Raw genomic sequence first — 18,581 nt, 5'->3', positions numbered from 1 at the left:
TCTTCTTCTCTCCATCCAAGAAATGTAAGCAACTGTTGTGATGGACAAGCAAAGAGAACAAACAAGATTCTCAAGACTTGTGACAAAGCCTTGCAAAAGATCTTTTATCCTGCAAAATTGCATTTGTGGCTTATAGAGGGACCTCAGAACTTGAGCAGGACAAGACATTTTATTATTTCAGGGAATAAGTATATCCTCAGAGCTTACCGACATATTAAAACAAGCACTAGATGTTTAAAATAATTTAACCAGTGTCTCTGATTTTGTTTTCTGCCTACTACAAAATTAAAGAAATTTCTAGCATACCCCTAAACTCTTATTTGCGGGGAGATTTAAGCTCTGTTTTCAAGATGATAAGCAACTGAGAAGCGATAACCAATCCTTGGCATCTTTTGCCTCCCATCTTTGTTCTCCAATAGAGAAAAGATGCTCTTTGTAATGAGTTTTTTCCCTCCTACCAGCCCTCAGTGGTATCCAGGGAAAACAGTAAATTAGAGGTTGTTCCCGTAAATTACTGAGTGCTTCCAACCTGGCTGAGGCAAAAAAGATTTATGCTATGAAACCATGGCTCTTTGCAGCATGTCTGTACTGTAGACATTGTCTGGCACAATAAGATATGTCTCTCAAGCTTTCTCTCTCTTTTAGATAGCCTATAAAGGTCAGAAAATCTAAATCCAAATATAATGGCATGGAGAAATGTCTCTATTGCTGAGTGACTACTAGCTGACTATAACAGCACCAGTTTAATAATACAAAACAAAATTACTCAGACCATAAAGCCGACCTACAATATTGAAACATGAAGCAAAGAAATAAGTTTCAAATTAGATTCTGTTTACTCTATGAGATAAACTAGTTTCATTTTCATTTGAGGTAAACCAGTCTACTCTTGTCTATCTCCGGCCTTGTAAAGCTGGAAGGAAAATGTCTGGCTGCAATGTAATTTCAATAACAATATCTGCTGTATCAAACCAAGTATTTAATTCTGATGTGTATCACACGGCATAAGCAGAAACATTAAACTATGAGATTACTCGGGCCTTAGTTTATAGTAATTATGCACTCCCTTGAAATCCATTTTGGTATGGACCTTTGTCTTTCCATGAAGACTGAGGGACTATTCATTCTTTTTAGTTGTAGAAATTTAGAATAATGTTGCTGAAGTCAAAAGAGACCATGCAAGTTGATGTGTGCCAGGACAGGGCCATGGGACTGGCCCCCCCCTGCTGTGTGTCTCACACAGCTAGTCTCATAGCTGGTGTAACTGTACATCATTATGTTCCAATGGCAATATGCACTTTCCTCAGATGTAGGTGGTGACACAAGGTCTGAGGACACCAGAATTAGACCACTGCATTGTCACAGGATATGTCACAGAAACTGTGTTCTCTTTAAAGATCTTGAAATTTGTGCTCTGAGATACACCACAAGAATGCCTAAGAGATGTGCTGAAGCTGTTGGGGATCTCTTACCTAATTTTGGATATATTAATTGAATTTGGATGTGTACAGTCACCTGCTGTAGGTGAATCACCTGCTGTAGGCGAACCTGCTGTGGCAGGTGGGGTTGGACTAGATGATCTCCAGAGGTCCCTTCCATCACATTCTCAATCACATTCTGTGATTCTGTGATAGAAGAGACACATGAGGTATACGAAAAGGACATGGTACCTTGGGCACAGCACAGTGGTAACAGGGCCATAATGCTTCTGACATCCAAGCTAGTATCTTAGGATTGAGCTAGATCATGTTTGTAGACAAACTAGCTCATTCACAATCAGCACAGGTGCCTGTGTGTAACCAAAACCCTGAGGTTTGTTGGGGGTGCAGGGAGGGAAATTCTATCAAAGTTTTTCTATTTCTTCTCCTACCTATAATTTTCATCATCAACACTAAAATTGGGGGTGGTGTGTTAAACTCACAAGGAAGTTTTGATAGCACACAAAAGTCTTTTTCTTCTTTTATTGCTTTCTACTGCTCACAGCCCACATGCACACCTGATTTAATGGTACTGTAAAGCTTGAATAGTTACATGCTTCACAAATAACATGTAAAACTATGGTTTGGGGGGAGAAATAACCTGACACAAACTTATCAGCAAAAGCAAGAAAATAATCCCTCTTAGAATAAATCCTTAAACCCTATAGTAAAAGAAATATAAAATGGAGACAGAGATAAATTTCATATTCTAAAAATCTATACACCGTGTTAAATACTTAGATTAGGAATTGTATCACAAGGTCAACCCAAATTATGGCACCTACTCTGCTTTTGCTGAATGTCCTTAACCCTGTTGTGCTCAAGTTCCCAAGGAAGAGATAACAATGTCACACTGTGCTGAGAGTAACACAAGTGGAAATAGAAATAGAAAGCCCTTCAGACACAAATGAGATAATATTACACAACTTTAAATTTGCTTCACAAATTGAGTAGTAGAGTGCTTTGTGTTGGGCTTTTTTTTTATGATGCCCATGTAACAAGGGAAACGTCACTTCATGCCTCTTACTAACAATTTGTGAAGATTACCAGAGGTGGGTTGTTTTTTTTTTAAATTTTATTTTTTTATTGTACAGTGATCAAGCTACTTGCCCAGCCTGGCTGCCTGCAGAATGAGTGCAAGTGATGAGCACCATTATAGAAGCACCCTTACAGGGGAGTGAAAAGCAAAACACTGGGAAAGCAATTTACCAAAAGTGCTGTACTCCCAGGCAAAACCACACAGAACTGCAGACACATGACAAGATTTACCATGCTACTTTATTGCATATATGGATATTTGTGGCACTACCAAAGGGTTTTCAAAGACCAGGATGAGTTACCCGGTCTCTTGCTTACTGTAGAAGATCACAAGCCTGATTTTAAACAAGCAGACAGAGAATAAGCCACAAAAAACTAGCCAAGAGTTATTATCTATACCTTAACAAACCACCACTGGCAGTGTCAGTTCAGATCTAATTTGATTTGACTCATTCTAGGTGGGGTCCAGTGACTTAATATGGAGTTACATCTAATTGACACTGGCAACAGTGAGAACAATGGCAAGAACAAAGTTTTCTTATACCATTTATAATTATAAAGTAAGTCTGACCAAACAATTTTCTGAGAATACTGCACAGATACCACAGGGTCTTTCTGCTTCTAGATATATTTTTGTGTTTATTTCAGCAGTGTCCTGGCTTGAGCAACACAAGATTAATTTCTCTTTCAGTAATTCTACTTTTCAGTAAGGTGTCTTCTAATGTTTGGGAAAACTGCATTTTTAGAAGAACTCTAGTGTCTTAATTTGTGAAAATATTTGATTTATAGGCAGCTGTGGTATGTGGGTTTCAAGGTCTCAGTGTTTTTGAGTTAGCCAGGTGCAGGGACAAGTAGCGAGACCTGAGCACTTGACCCAAGCTGGCCAACAGAATCATTTCATACCATGAATGTCACATTCGCTATAAATTAGAAAGTTTGCTGAGGAGTTCTCTCTCTCCCTTGATGGCTGCCATCCTGAGAACTTCATGCCCCAGTGTTGGAGCCCTGAGCCCTTCCCTTCCTCCTGAAGCCACCGCGCTTACAGTGCCCTATGTTTGCTGTCCACTGCTGGGAGTGCACAGCTTCCTATGAATATAATTGGCTGAGAGTAAACCTTGTATGTTCAATATTGGTTCTTTAGTGTTGTTAATGTTAATTATTTAGTATTATTCTACTAAATCTGTTTATATTTCAACCCTCGAGTTTCCTTGTTTTTCTCCAATTCCTCTTCCCAGGTGGGGAGAGGTCACTGGGTGATAGAATAATTGTCTAAAATACAAGTTATTGTGGGTTCCTCAAACCATAACAAGCAGAAAAAAAGATTCACAGAAATCAAGACCAGAAAGGACACTGTATTGTACTTCTAGACTGGCCTCCCACATACTACCTATGTACCTGCAGCATGCCCCAAAACCTTATTTATAATTTATTCCCCAGTAAAAATAAATCCAAAGTGTATTCCAAGATGAGAACAGGAGAAACCAAGATGCCATTTACCCCCCAGACCTCTGCAAATCTAGGGATATTGAGAGGACCTCAGGAAGGAAGCCAAATCTTTTTTATTGTAGAGGCAAAATGAAATCTTCATGTCCCTGAAACTCACCAGGCAGCAAACTACAGACTATACTCCACAGTCAGCAGCCTCCCCAGTTCAGTAGAAATCCTAGTTCCACATGCAATAATCTTCAGCGTTTCATAATATTCTAATTTCCTAATGATGTAACACTAGAGCAGAGCAGACAGATTCTTGCCATTTGGAAAGTATATCAAGGAAATGTAATACAAAAGAGGCAAAGAACAGAAGTATTTTCAAACTTTGCATCGTTCCAGACTGGCTGCCTGACTGGAATGAGGTTTTCCATCTGCTCACTTTCAGAGAGGTATGATCTCTGAAGTCCATTGGGTTCTCAGAGAATCAGAGAGGCTGAAAAGACCAATGGCAGTCATGCCATTTTCCACTGAATTAAAGTCTACCCTAGAGTCATCCCAGGGCACAAACATCACCTGTGCCATAGCCAAGGTAGTTTTCTGTACTGTGCTGTGACTGAAATTATCTGAAAAATCAAGCCTGCTGAATTCCAACAGAGCATGCTGCTCCCTGCAGCAGAAAGTATACCTGGTCAGTGCTTGCAATAGAAGATTGCCTGCTCAGTTCTGCACCCAACCTGAGGCCTAAACTCCTTTTGTATGCCTACATAGATATATGAATTTCTAAAATTATGTTTACCAAATCCTGAACTGTTGGAGGACTAGACGCCTTGCCGATAACTTGTGATTTCCCAGCTGTGCCCAGAAAGGCAAGTGTGCTCAGATGGCTCACACTTTAAGGACATAAACATAAGGAGCAAGTACATATACATGTAACAGAAAGTTCTGTAGCTGTGGCTTCCTCCTGAAGCTAAAAGGCTTAATCATTCCTGTCTCACATTTATGTATTTTACCATTGTCAAGGCAAGGTATAATATATCTCCAGTAAAATGTTTTCTTAGCAAGGGTTGACGATTCAGGACTCCACTTAATATCTGGCATGTTTATTAAGAGTGTCTGTTATACAGGAGAGGTTATAGAGTTCTACTATCATTTTGAGAGAAATCCTATATTGGATATCTTTGTGTATGAAGACATTAGTGATGGTTGCTTTAGAAATGTGTGATAATAAAATAGTAAAACAAAGCAATTCTGGCAGTACCTTTTAGGGGAAATTTAATATCAAAACTTGTGTGATGATATAAGGCACAAAGTTGAAAGGCTAGTGATCGTAATCACCTAGGAAGATTAAAAAAACCTGCTATTTCACAGAAAGGCACTACAGCTTAGAGAGCTATTGCTAATACAAAATTGAATTTTTAAGGAAAAACACTATTGACGTGAGTTTGAAATTACTGACAGCCATTCAGAAAGCTCAAACAGTATACAGCTTTCTAAAATTATTTTTTGGAAAGGGACAGAGAAAATGATCTAATGAAATCTTTTTCACCTCTAACTTATGTTATCTTGTATAAAAATATATTTGCCTATCTAAGGAAAGCAATTGTTTTCCACACATACAAGTCATTTTACAACATAAACATGTATTATACTTCCCTGAATACAGTCCATATTTTCCTCGAGTTACTTTCAACTGGAAACCTTCAGAATTTCCCTAATTCTTCCACCTCTGCCAGGGTTCTACGTAACTTCTTCAAAGGCAACATTATTCCCAGATTCAAAAACATTTTGCAGGGTCATTTTTTGCCTTTGCCTTCAGAATTGCTCAGAATGAGACAGGTCTTCAAAATCTTTCCAGAGGGGAGTTTTTCCCTCGATCCCATCATGAGGCTTCCATTCTCTTTCAAGCTCTAAGCAATGAATACTGCTCTATACTATCTCTTCAAGCCACATAAATCACAAAAGCAAGGCACTAATGTATCCTGGATGAGCTCAGATTAGTCTGTTGCGTGGTATTACCTATGCTGTTTATGCTTTTAAAAATAAAAACAGTTTTTACTTATGTAAAATACATCAATTCCCCAAATCTTTACCTTTTTATGGAAGCAGTGACACAATTTTGCACCGTTATCTGTTTAAACCCCAGAGGTGTCCCCTGTCAAAAGTCTGAAATAGTAGGCATATTTAACATGCTTATTATTAATTTTCACTGCAATTATTACTTTTAGTACTTCTTAGTACTTTTTATTACTATTATTACTCACAATAATTTTTACTGCAAACATTGTCACGCTGAGTAGGTCATGTATCAACTACAAAATATAGACATTCCTATTCATTGCAGACGTGAGCCAAAAATTGAAAGTATCATGCAGGTGGAGACATTGCTATACTCATATATATTGATCTGCAGCTGGATTGCTCACTTAGGGTTAGTACTAAAAGAAATCTTCAGGTGAGAGTAGCAAAATTGAAAATACAATGAATGGAAGGCCCTGACTGTAACACTTGTATTGTCACAGTGCAATTTTGATAAGCCCTGCTTTTGTTCCCAGTGGACAGCCTTTCTCAGAGTTCAGATCTGTTGAGTAACTGAGGCCTTAAGGTACATTTCTCTAGTATTGATTCAACTGTACTAATTGTGCTTATGGCAATGTTACCTACATCAGTCTGGGGTCTCCCTTTTCTTTCATTTGGGATGCTTGAAAATGCCTCCTGGCATCACTGTTTGACATACCTTTACTGAAGCGGAGTTCTCCTTCTCTCTTCTCAAATGGACTACTGCTGAGCAAACAGACAGCTCTTTCTCTCTCGCTCACTTTCATGCGGTGATAGGAAAGCAGTCATACAAGATGACAGATTTAGTTTTATCTTCTGCTGAGGGACAATATCAGATTTATAATTAACTCTATTTTTTCCACAGGGAAAGAAATCATCTGAAGTGTTCTTTTCCTTATAGGGCAAAATCAATTAGCTTTAATCTAAAATTACAATAGGAAAAGAAAATGTTTTCCCTTCAATAATGATGAACTCGAAACAAGTATGCACTGGGTAATGCAGCTTCAGCGGCTGTGCATTTTGTTGAATATTCTACAGACGTCTTCCCCTGCCTTGACTGTAGCAGGGGGAAGTGAATGAAAGGGTGACTTTCCACACTAACAAGCTGTTTTAAAGGGGAAAAATACAGAGATACCACCAGACACGTATTTGTAAAAACATCCACACATCCTGTCTACAAGGGAGGCTCCTCTAAACTTGGTTTCTTTTATATGTGGCTCTCTGTTTTATGTTCTTTCTATTTCTGCTCTTTGTTCATTCATTTTAATCTTTCTACCCATTACTTAAGTAGTAAGAATTTGAAGGACTGTGCATTGCTGTATAACTGAATAGCTATTGAAACATTTCAAAGCACAGCACTCAGCAGCGGGACATAGCTTTCTCAAAACAATTTATGATCAAAATACCTTACTAGCAAGAAAAGAGGAAAATAACTGTGAGCTAAAACAGAAAGCAAAGGATATATGAGCACTGCAACAGATAATCTACAGTGTAGAAGACTTAAGTTTTGACTTCCGTAGTAATACTAGACTCTTCTAGGATAATGTGGTAAGTTGTAACAATGGTGAGGCAATTGGCTCCTAAGTCAGCTCAGGTCCACGTTAAGAAGCTGTACAAGCAAGGATAATCACCTTCAATATGATGTTGTATTCATATTCTTACCATGTATGATGCTAATACTTAGACGGTCAAGCACAGAATGGAGACTTATTTTTCAGAGGTTCTCACAGTTATTCTGTGGGATACTGACCCCCATACCTGTGGAAAAATGCAGTATGCTCTCAAAAAATACTCTGGAAATCTCCTGAGGAGCTTCTGGTGAACTTAAGAATCATATTATGATTACCTTGATTTATTACCTCAATTTGATTACCTGTGGAGTAGGACACTGTCCACACTCCATATAAAAACATCATGGTCTTGCCCTTATAGGCTGAAAGTATTTGAATATGTTTGAAGAGGCTTCAGATAAGTATTTAAGTGTTTCACCAAATTCACAGGAAACTATGAACCGTTTGCAATTTACATATCATTGGTAACTAGTTTTTATTTTATTTTATTTTATTTTGTTTCAGAGCTGCAGATGCTCCTCATTTATCTCAAAACATTTTGTACATTTTCTAGATGATAGGCCTAACAGAGTATCAAGGCCTACAAAAGGTACTCATAAAACCATATTTCCCTCTGAGATTGAATGCAGCAATTTGCATTCAACATAAAGCAAAAATATCTCCAAGGTCAAAAGGGATTTCTTATGCTTATATACTTCAAGTAGCCTGAAGTAAAGAATGTTGAAGGGTGTGCAGAAGAGGGAAAGACACAATGTCAATTACAGACACAAAGATAGAAATTGAAAAGTGCTTAAGAATTTGTTTTTCCCCAACAATAGCAATGTACCTGGAAATGCTTGAAGACAAGACCAATAAACTTTGGCATTGGTTGTAAACTAGCACTGTTTCATTATAGAAGAATCTATTTCATTCTAAATTAAAGTAAGGAGTGCTTGCTCCTTATTCATGAATAAAGGATTATTAATGAAAAAGCATTATTTGTGCTGTTAATAATACATAGCACCTGTGTAGTACAATTGTCAAAGTACTTTTCAAAGGAGGCAAGATCCATTATTCTTGCTTTACACCTGGAACACAGACAACGTGTAGAAAAATCTTGGCTTACATTTTCAGAATTTAATACTAATTTTGGGTTCCTCCAAAGTCTTGTTCTGCCTGAGGTGCTGCACCTCCTGCTCAGTACTCTTTTACTTGCTCTATCTTTACTTCTGGGTTTGCTAACTGCAGACTGACACACACTGTTTTAGCAATTTTTCTAATCCACCTGTTAACATTTGGTCTTGGTGCAGAAAGGTGGTCCAACTGCTTCCATACTCCTCAGCAAACAAGGACATGTTTCCTGATTGCACCAATGTCATGCCCCAGGATTCCACCTAAGACGTTTAGGAGGAGGCAGCAGTGAGGTTGTCCTATGGCATTATGCCCTAGCTGTGATTTGAGGTCGAATTTCACCGTGACTCCCCAAAATGCCATATTCGTTCAGACTGGATATCTGCCCCTGTGGATTAAAAAAAGAAAAAGTGCTCACAGTCAAAAATCGCTATAATATGGACAGCTCAGTCATTGCCCTAATATCTTTCTTCCAGCCCTAGAAAAAAGAAATGTTCTTCAGCAGGTGAGGAAATAGTGATGAAACTGCCATTGGCTACTGCGGTGGCACTCCCAGCTTTTAAAATTTACCTTCATTGCAACAGATTCTGTCATGTCTAAGGAGAACAGCCAGTGACACAATTGACTGCTATTCACTGTCTCCCCAGTCTTTCCTCCAAATTCAAAAGCATTTTCTCTAGATTACATAGCATGAGTAGGTATACTCATCACATGCTCTTATATCATCCATATGAGCAAGTTCTTCCTTGCTTAGAAAGGGAAGTAGAATTTTTTTAATCAGAAAAAGGTTGAAGTCACACAAGGCTGCATAAAGCCGGTATACCCTGACTTATTCAGGCAGCTTCTTGCAAACTCTTGGCCTTGAAGACATTAAAAAAACCCAAAACACAAACTAGTGAAAAATCCTTCAAAGTCAGGTACTAGCTTCCATGTTACTACACACTTGACCCTTGTAATATAGATGATGTGAGTCTAGCAGTGATATTTGAGCCTCCTAAAGATGACACTGTCAAAAATCAAAGCAGAAAATAATCCAACTCAGTAACATGAAGGACTTATTAACTTTATGTACATATTTTTCCTTGAGATTACGCTTCTTCAAATGTGGCTGTTAAAAAAGAGCTTCAGTGGTCAATGGAAATCTTTGTCCGAGTTCTGCAAAACTGCTTTAACCTGCCTGCCAGGTTAGGCAGGTTTATTCATACAAACAAGTTCTGCCACAACTCACCTTTTTCTTGCTCTCCCTGTTTCAAAGCAACTCTCAGCTCATGCATCTGACAGTTTCTTTCTGCTTCCCATCTTCAAACCCACCACCGGTCAACTTTCTTTTTATTGTTTCTCTTTGTTATCACAGAATCACAGAATTTTCAGAGGTGGAAGGGACCTTTAGAGATCACCTAGTCCAACGCCCCTGCTAAAGCAGGATTGCCCAGAGCACTTTACTCAGGACTGCATCCAGGCCGGTCTTGAAAATCTCCAGAGAAGGAGACTCCACAACCTCCTTGGGCAGCCTGTGCCAGTGCTCTGTCACCCTATCTGCTAAGAAGTTTTTCCGTGTGTTGGAATGGAACTTCCTATGTTCCAACTTGTGCCCATTGCCCCTCGTCCTGTCACTGGGAACCACCGAGAAGAGTCTGGCTCCATCCTCCTTCAACCCACCCTTTAGATACTTGTACACAATAATGAGGTCTCCCCTCAGCCTTCTCTTCTCCAGGCTAAAGAGTCCCAGCTCTCTCAGCCTTTCCTCGTAAGGGAGATGCTCAATTATCTTAGTTGCCCTACCCCTCATTACCACTCATTTAATCACAGGCCATTGCAAATTTACTTCCCCTGTAAAAACATGATCTCTAGTAACACTTTCATATACTTCGCTTTAAAATCTGAGGGTTTCTGGGCCCAGAGAAGCATTTGATAGATAACACTTATGAAACTGTTCTGTAACTGACCTTTCATGAATGTAGATCAGGTTGTCATGGGAAATTATCCAAAAAGGGAACATGTGCTATGTTGGAAGAAAAAAAAAGTTGTGTGACAAAAGGCATTCAAAAATGTTTTTCTTTTGGAAACATCTAAAAGTTTTGACTCAGAATTTTCAAACTGAAAGAACTTTTCAGGTACGCTGTATCTGTTTCTTCTGTAATAGCTGAACCAGACACAGACGTTACTAATGTCTCACAAATATAGCTGACTTTTTTTTTTCCTCATTTTTCATCTCAGCAGATTTAGACAATTTTTGAGAGATCAGTATCTGGTTTAGTGAAGAAATCTAGAAATCTTAGGAAGTTTCTACCAGTTTTTGTGCTGGTGGCTCTGAAACATTTCTGCAATCTTATTGACAGCAAACTAAGTGATCAATGCAACTTCTCAGTTAAAACGCAAACATTCCCTGTTCAAATAAGTATGAAAGACCTTTCAAGACAAGTCTATCTATGACATCAGCTAGTGAATATAGGTGGATCAGTCTCTTTTTTAGTAAGAGTGAAAAACTTTGGCTGTTTATTTTATATTTAGGTAACTAAGTGGCTCGGTTTTCAAAATTCCTGAGTATCCTACCTTCACAAGGAAGATGTGAGAAACATGGTATTTTATACCCATCTTCTAAAAATTTTGTATTGCTGATTTTTAACATTACTAAGTTCACTTCTAAAATAATCACTCTTAAGTATGACCCAGAGAAGAGTAATAAAACCTTTCAATTATAGTCAGGGAAGTAGACCTAAGGAAAGAGGCATCAAAAGATGTCTCTCACTGTACAAGCAGGTCATCAGCTTAAAAATGCTGGGAAGTTGTATCCGAGCTGTACATCAATCACTGCTAGATTATAGTGAGTCTGCCTGAGTACATGGCACAGTGTGGAGATAACCAGGTTAGCTCAGAACAAGCTGTTCTGCGTACCAGAGGCATTAAGGTCACACTAGTTCAGCACTTCACTGTGGCTTCAGTAGTTAATTAGATGCAGGAGAACATTGCACTAATGGGACTATTCATCTTCTGATATCGTTTGGTTTGGAGCAAAGCTGGGTGTCTCTACAAGGAACCAAATATAACTGTATGGGTATACTTCTGTGTAAACTTCTACAATGAGCAAAGACCTCCAGTGTCGGGCCTCTACGCAGAACTTAAGGCATAGGGTGAAGCAAGTGACAATGAACCGTCATTAGACATGAATTCTTGTGTCTCTGGGCTAGTCTTGCATGAACAAGAGGAAACAGTGTGTAACTACAATGGCTTTTCAGAAATTCAGTAGAAACTAAAAGTGAAAAGCAAGAATTATATCGGGGGAAAAGACGAGGAGGAATAGGAAACGCATGCACATACATGCGTGCACACACACGTTCTGTAAAGTACTTAAGTTCTGTGTTTCTCTTTAACACTGCTATTGTGTATTCGAAACACAAGAAACAGTATATGAACTGCAGCATCAAGTGGGATTGTGTCATAGTTTTGCTTTTGGTATTAATATTCTTAAAAACTTTTAAACAGTCCATTGGTAGGAGGCAGCACAATTTCCCCCATCGCTACTGTGAAGGACAGGTGACATTTCTGAGGCACTTTCACTTGTGCAGCCCCAGCACCGTGATTTATTTCTGAATAAGGATTTAAGACAAATGCCAGTTCCTGTGCAAGGCACCAGACTGGCAGCTCTGCAGAAGAGAGTGCCTGAGTTACTCTTGGATTGCACAGAGACGGGTAGTGCCAATTACACCACACTGCCTCTTCTTGAGGTGACTCCAACATCAGGACCACATCTGCTGAAGGAGGCAATGTCATTCTCAAAGACGTAGCAAAATCTAGTGGCTGCAACTTAAGATCAGACAAATATGTTCAAAAAAAAAAGGCTTAGTTTTAGAAAACAGTAAGTGTCATTTACCTCTAGCACTAATCACTTCTTTGTATTTAAATATTTAGAACCAGATAGAACGCTCTCATGGAGATGTCTAACACACATTAGCTGCTGACAAAATTATTACAATTGGGCATATACTAACTCTTATATGCATGCAGATAGCACATTACTCTATATGGGAAGAGAAGGATAGGCTTCATTATTTTCATTATTCATTGCTGTTGCCTTTGTTACAATATAGTGACAATGAGGATGACTTTGTCTTACATGTAATATTTTTGTGGCATTATTAGGCAACTAATAATATTTCATTTTTTTTCCTTGGTAGACGTTTGACCCTACATTTTTTTTAAAACTATGTTTCTGTAAAAATCAGTCTAGAGAAACAGTTATGTAGTTATGAATTTTCAGAGAAATCCATCACTGCACAAAAGACACTGCCAACTACAAATAAGCCCTTTATAATGGTGCAGAATGCAGTACAATGCAGTACAGTAAACACTTCCAGTATCTGGGGAAAATCCTGACACATAAAAAGGAGTGTGTTTTGGTTTTTTGTTTTTCTTGTTGTTTAAGGTCATCCCCCTAAAGAATTGTCTAGTGAAGAAATGGCACTGCTGCTGTCTTCCTCTCTTGAAGTCCCTACTGGAAAAAGAGCAGCTGCAAGGTAAATTGAGCTCTTGCAGGAGATGTGCCACCAGAGGCTGCTGGAGGCAGCACTGGTCAGCCTGGGTTGTATTACACTACCAAGGTAAAAGCTGGTTTTAGCACACTAGACTTTGTAGCCACCATACTTCCATCCAGTTTTCTGGTTGTAGGTTGAATTCAATGTATGTTGTGCACATGAATTATTCTGTGCATAAGAGCTGAGCTCAGGGTGCATACTGGCCGAGCGGGCTTTTGCCTTCCCAGTCTTACCTACATTAAAGCTGGGAACTGGAGACCAAGGTCATGGTCACCTATATCAGAGGTCACGGGAACTGAAGACCAAGTCTACAGGATGGCTCAGTAGCTACTGGTTGTATTCAGCTTCTGCAGAGAGCTCGGGTGGCTGGGGTAAACCTGCCCTTGCCTGCACACAGAGGCTGTGGAAATGCTCAGAGGTACGTATGGCTGAGAAGAGTGGCAAACTCCTCACCTCTCCTCCTCAGGCTGCTCTGCTGGTACCCACCCAGGTGTGCCTGGCCCCACAGCAGATTCAGCACTGCCGGGAGTTTGTGTCACTGTGGCTGTGACACTATTTCATGGGCTAGCGGTAGAACTGGGGCTGGTTGTGCTGCCAGCCATCATGCCTCTAGCAGTCAGCTTATTTCCTTTCAGCCCTGAAATTGGTTAAAATATGTAGGTCAAATGACACCTGGACATGTAGTCAGGCAGTCCTTTTTTTCAAACTCAGATAACACATTTCGTTTGTAAGATTGGTTGAAAATTAACCCTGTTTTAAAACAATGCAGACTCTGTATTGCAGTATATTTTATAAACACAGCTAATGTGGAAGATTTCAGGGAAAAAGAAAACTAATCCTCTCCTTACAGAAGCAGCTGATCTATATTTCCTGTTGCATAGGTGACATATATATACTGCATAGGTGACAGGATCCAGGTGAATCCCTGCATGTGTTAACATGCATTCAATCCTTTTGTTTAACAACTCAGCTATTGCTGTATATCATACAGACTATTTTATAGCCTTCGAGGCATGAAGCACACAAATTACTGAGTGACTGCAGTGCTACTTGCTGAGGCACTAGACTGCTGGCTGACTGTAACTGTGTCAGACAGACAGCACCATTTCCTCTGAATTCCTTTAGGGGGTTCTCCCAACAAAGGAAAATGGTTTTGAAGCTTTGCTTTTACCTGTTTGCTGCCAAGGAAGCTCATAATAAAACCCATGCTGTTAACCCATGTTGGAGCTGGAGCCTGCAAGCTGTGAGCCAACAGTGCTTGAAAGGTGGATGAACTCTGCGGAGTAAACTAAATATGCCCAAGTATATGCACACCTGCAATAGATTAACCATTTAAAGGTAATTACTCTATCAACTACTCCAAATCTTTTCCAAGCAAGACAGCTTAAAGTTATGTCTCTCTCAAAATCATTGTAATTAGCATGTACGCATTCAAAGCTTGAGCTTTTAAGAGCACAGCTTACCTAACAACGCTAATTTTCAAACAGAGGTGTAGGCACCCAGACTCCTTTTTTTTCTTTTTTTTTTTCCTGAGCATCTGTGACTCTCACTACAGTGTTACAGAAAGCATACAGGCCAGCAGGTACCAAAACATGCAGAACCATGTTCAAAGGAAATTCTCCACAAACCCCCACAGGAGTTATGCGGTTGGTTCTCTGAACAGCTTCCTAAAAATGTTTTCCATGATGTTTTTCATACTCATTCACATATAGACACCTGGTTGCAATTTGGTATTATTTCAGAAATAAGATTTTATTTAATATAGGGTTTTTTTTGAAATATAAACTGTCAATAGTATTCTGTAAATATATAGTATCTAACCCAAACTCTTGCCTGAATAATAAAAAAACCCCACAAAACAACAAAGTGAGCTGTGTTCTCTGATATAACTCATGTTGTTTGTCTGATTTGCAGCACTGGTCTGTGATTTAGAGCTGCATGCCTGAAAATACAGAAAAGAACATAAACTATAACATTTAAAAAAAAAAAACATGGAAAACATTATCTGATTTCCTTGTTACAGCTGTTCTCCCAACAGCAGTTTTCCTTTCCTCCTTTCACCCCTATGATTGTCATCGTTTCTCACAGTACACGTCTAATTCATTCAAATTACAGCCTCCAGAAAAAGCCGGTCAAGAATTTTCCAAGTGACCAGTTTTCCACTGAAAAATGTAGAAACACTGAACCCAGAAGGTTTCACAGAAGCACTTCTTTCTCAATAAACTTCCACAAGACGCTTGCCTGCTTTCTGCCGGCTCAGCTGTTGGGCTGCAGGGATGTCTGGGACCGTAGGGCTGCAAAGAAGCCTGACCATGCAGATGAGCTCCCAGCTGGGACCTCCAGGGAATCCAGGCTCCTAAACTCAAGAGCCGCAGGAGCCTCCATCTCTATCCGAAGTGGTTAGTTCAGATGACCGGTTTTGCAGAAGGGAGAAAGCAGTCTGCAGTCCTGAGAGCTCCCATTTGAGCTGATCTCTCAGAGCTTTCCACCACTCCACCGCGCACTCTGATGGCAATTTTGTAGTTGTAGAGTCCCTGGCAGCAGTGTTCAGCCGAGGGTCTGCCAGCTCCTGAGACTGCTTTTCAGTGCAGGGGATTCCCTGGGCATTTTTTTATGTCGTGTTCAGTCTTGTTTTCTAAAAAATCAAACCAGAGTAGTTCCTTTCTGTGAAAAATTTTGAATTGTCTGTTTGTTTTTTTCTGAGTCGATACTAAAGCATTCTCATGGCATCAGAATTTCGCTGAAGGGAGAAATCCCAAGGTTTGAAACGCCATCCTCCACAGAGATATTGGGAAGAGCTCTTCCAGAAATCTGGCATTCAGGGAATGCCAGATGCTAAACCATGACAGGCACAGGCAGACATCCTTGTCTGAGTTGCAGCAGGAGCGTTCTAAATCACAACAGTTCCCATACCTTTAGAAAGGTATGAACATATCTCTCCAAACAGTCTTTCTCTGCTAGTATTGTCCCTAGACAGACACACCACAGAGTCAGTAGTGTGACCCCCTTAATCATTCAATAGGCATATCAGAGTAGATGTAATCATAAGGCAAATGTCTTCCTCCTGTACAGCAAAGCTGCATGCAAATGCATGAAATCCACAAATCTGGCAGAGGAGATATTTGTGCCTACAGCCAAAAGTCTGTACATTCAGATTAGGAACTTGGATGTACAAAGAGATCAGATAGCACATAATTCCTCAATTTATTCATACAAATACCACTTCTATAAAACAAATATGGGGAGCTAAATCATGCTGCGGGATCCACTATATCCCAGTAAAATGGTCCTGTAATACCCATAAGCTATAAATCTTGCTCTTAATATTGTTCAGAATTTGGGAAACATTAAGTTTCCCTTTAATTTTCTTGAAATACATGCATACCCAGACACACACATAAATATATATATATATATATGATAGGTATGCTAATTTTAGGAAAACTGGGACATGTCCTTCCCATCTGGTTCATATTTTTCTGCACTGTGAATTCTTATTTCCTTGTTACAGAAGAGTTGGCACTGACTGAATCAATGCTTGTTCACAGGAAATAAGCAGTAAGCAAAGATATTCAAAAACACAGCACTGAAACTTTTTACAGCTAAAAAATGCCACTCAACCCAGTTTAATATTACAATCTCTAGCATTTTAATTAAAATTATCCCCAAAAGTATTTCCTTATGTTTTGAGGAAAAATCCCCAAATACTTGTGCCAATAAATAGTAAATATTAGAAAGGTTTTCTTTCTAAAAAGTTAATAGGAATTATACGCTATTTTCCAGTGAGCTCTAACTATTAACTCACATATAAACTATAATCTCAATGCCCATTAAAAAGTTATTTTGGCATATGACCAAACAGCAAGTGATTTTAAAGGTAAAACTCTATTTAAAACATTTTTAACATGTAATTATATGATAATGATTCTATCCATATCTATTTCACACACAAGGCACAGTACACTAGTATTTATGCATAGGTAAAGAGTGCCCTGGGTAAGATATGAATAATGGAGGCATAGTCAGATGGTAATTCACCAGATCCTTCTGGCAGGTAATCTGATCATGTATGACAGCTATTGTTTGCATGGATGACTATGATGACTGGGCCATACTCCTTTCTCAGCAATCCCAGTGGATGTCTAATGTGCTTCATTTACTTTTTTTTAGGTAGATAAACTGCAGAGTACATACAACCATGCCTTTAGAAAATTGAAGGGACAGCATCGAAGCAAGCTGCACTGCTGCTGCTCCCCTTTCCTGGCTTTCTGGCAGCTGTGAAGATTATGGTCCTCTGGTAGAAGCTCCCATGAATGTTGTCTTTTTTCTCTTGACATGGCATACTCTATTACGGCCTTTTAAAGGCTTCACCTAGGTCTCGCACAACTTCTCTTCCCAAGCTTCAAAAGGAATTTCATCTTAAGGTTTAATGTTTTAGTGAGAGATTATTTTAATAAAAAAAAACATTACCTTATCACAGTAGAACTTCATCTACTGGCTTCTCAATTTTTAAATGTTAGGACAAGTAAAAAGGGAAAAAATCCATCAGTATGACTTTCCTGAATATGTTCTATATCCTGCGAAAAATATTTCCAAAATAGGATAATTCAACTCCCCTTCCTATTTTGTTTGAGGCTGTATTGGTCAGTTACCTTCCAGAACCAAAGAATCTAAAAAATTAGGAAACAACCTATACCAATGTAGTTCAGGCTGTTGTCTTCAACAGCAGCCACCATGTCTAGAGAAGAGAAAAATCACTAATCTGCTCTCCTAACACCCTAGAAAATCCCAGTTAGGTCCTTTGTGAATTGGAAGTGTGTCTTTCTATTAATAATGAATGATTAATTTATCTTTGAGAAACTTGTCCAGTTTTCCCTTAATCCCAAATATACTTTCAGTATCTAGAACATCCTGTGAAAATGCTTTCCATAGATTAACTACACACCCTCTGGAGAACCACCTCTTTCTGCCTATGTGGAATGTGATGTACTATAAACTCACCTGATTTTGGCATGCTCTTATACTAGAGGGTACAAAAAATAAACAAAAGAAATCCCCCAAATCAAAACGCATCTCCGTTTACCTCTGTTCTACCTATGATTTTATGCGTTCTTTTAAAACATCCTTAGTTACCCTTTTCTATAAGGCAAAGGAAGATTCTTACCCAATTTTTATCACTTCTCATACAGCAGCAATTCCATACCTTTGGGTATCCTGCAGCCTGTCTCTCTATCTCTTCTAATTTATTTTACCACTTCTCAGAAGAGGGAACAAATACTGAGGAGAGTTTTCAAGGCATGGATGCACTACAGCTTTATAAACTGATGTGACAATGATCTGCCTATTTTTTTCCTAATAATTCCCTA

Source organism: Charadrius vociferus, unplaced genomic scaffold, assembly GCF_000708025.1.
Source record: "Charadrius vociferus isolate BGI_N301 unplaced genomic scaffold, ASM70802v2 scaffold272, whole genome shotgun sequence".
Classification (NCBI taxonomy): Eukaryota; Metazoa; Chordata; class Aves; order Charadriiformes; family Charadriidae; genus Charadrius; species Charadrius vociferus.
This window is presented reverse-complemented; position numbering follows the sequence as displayed.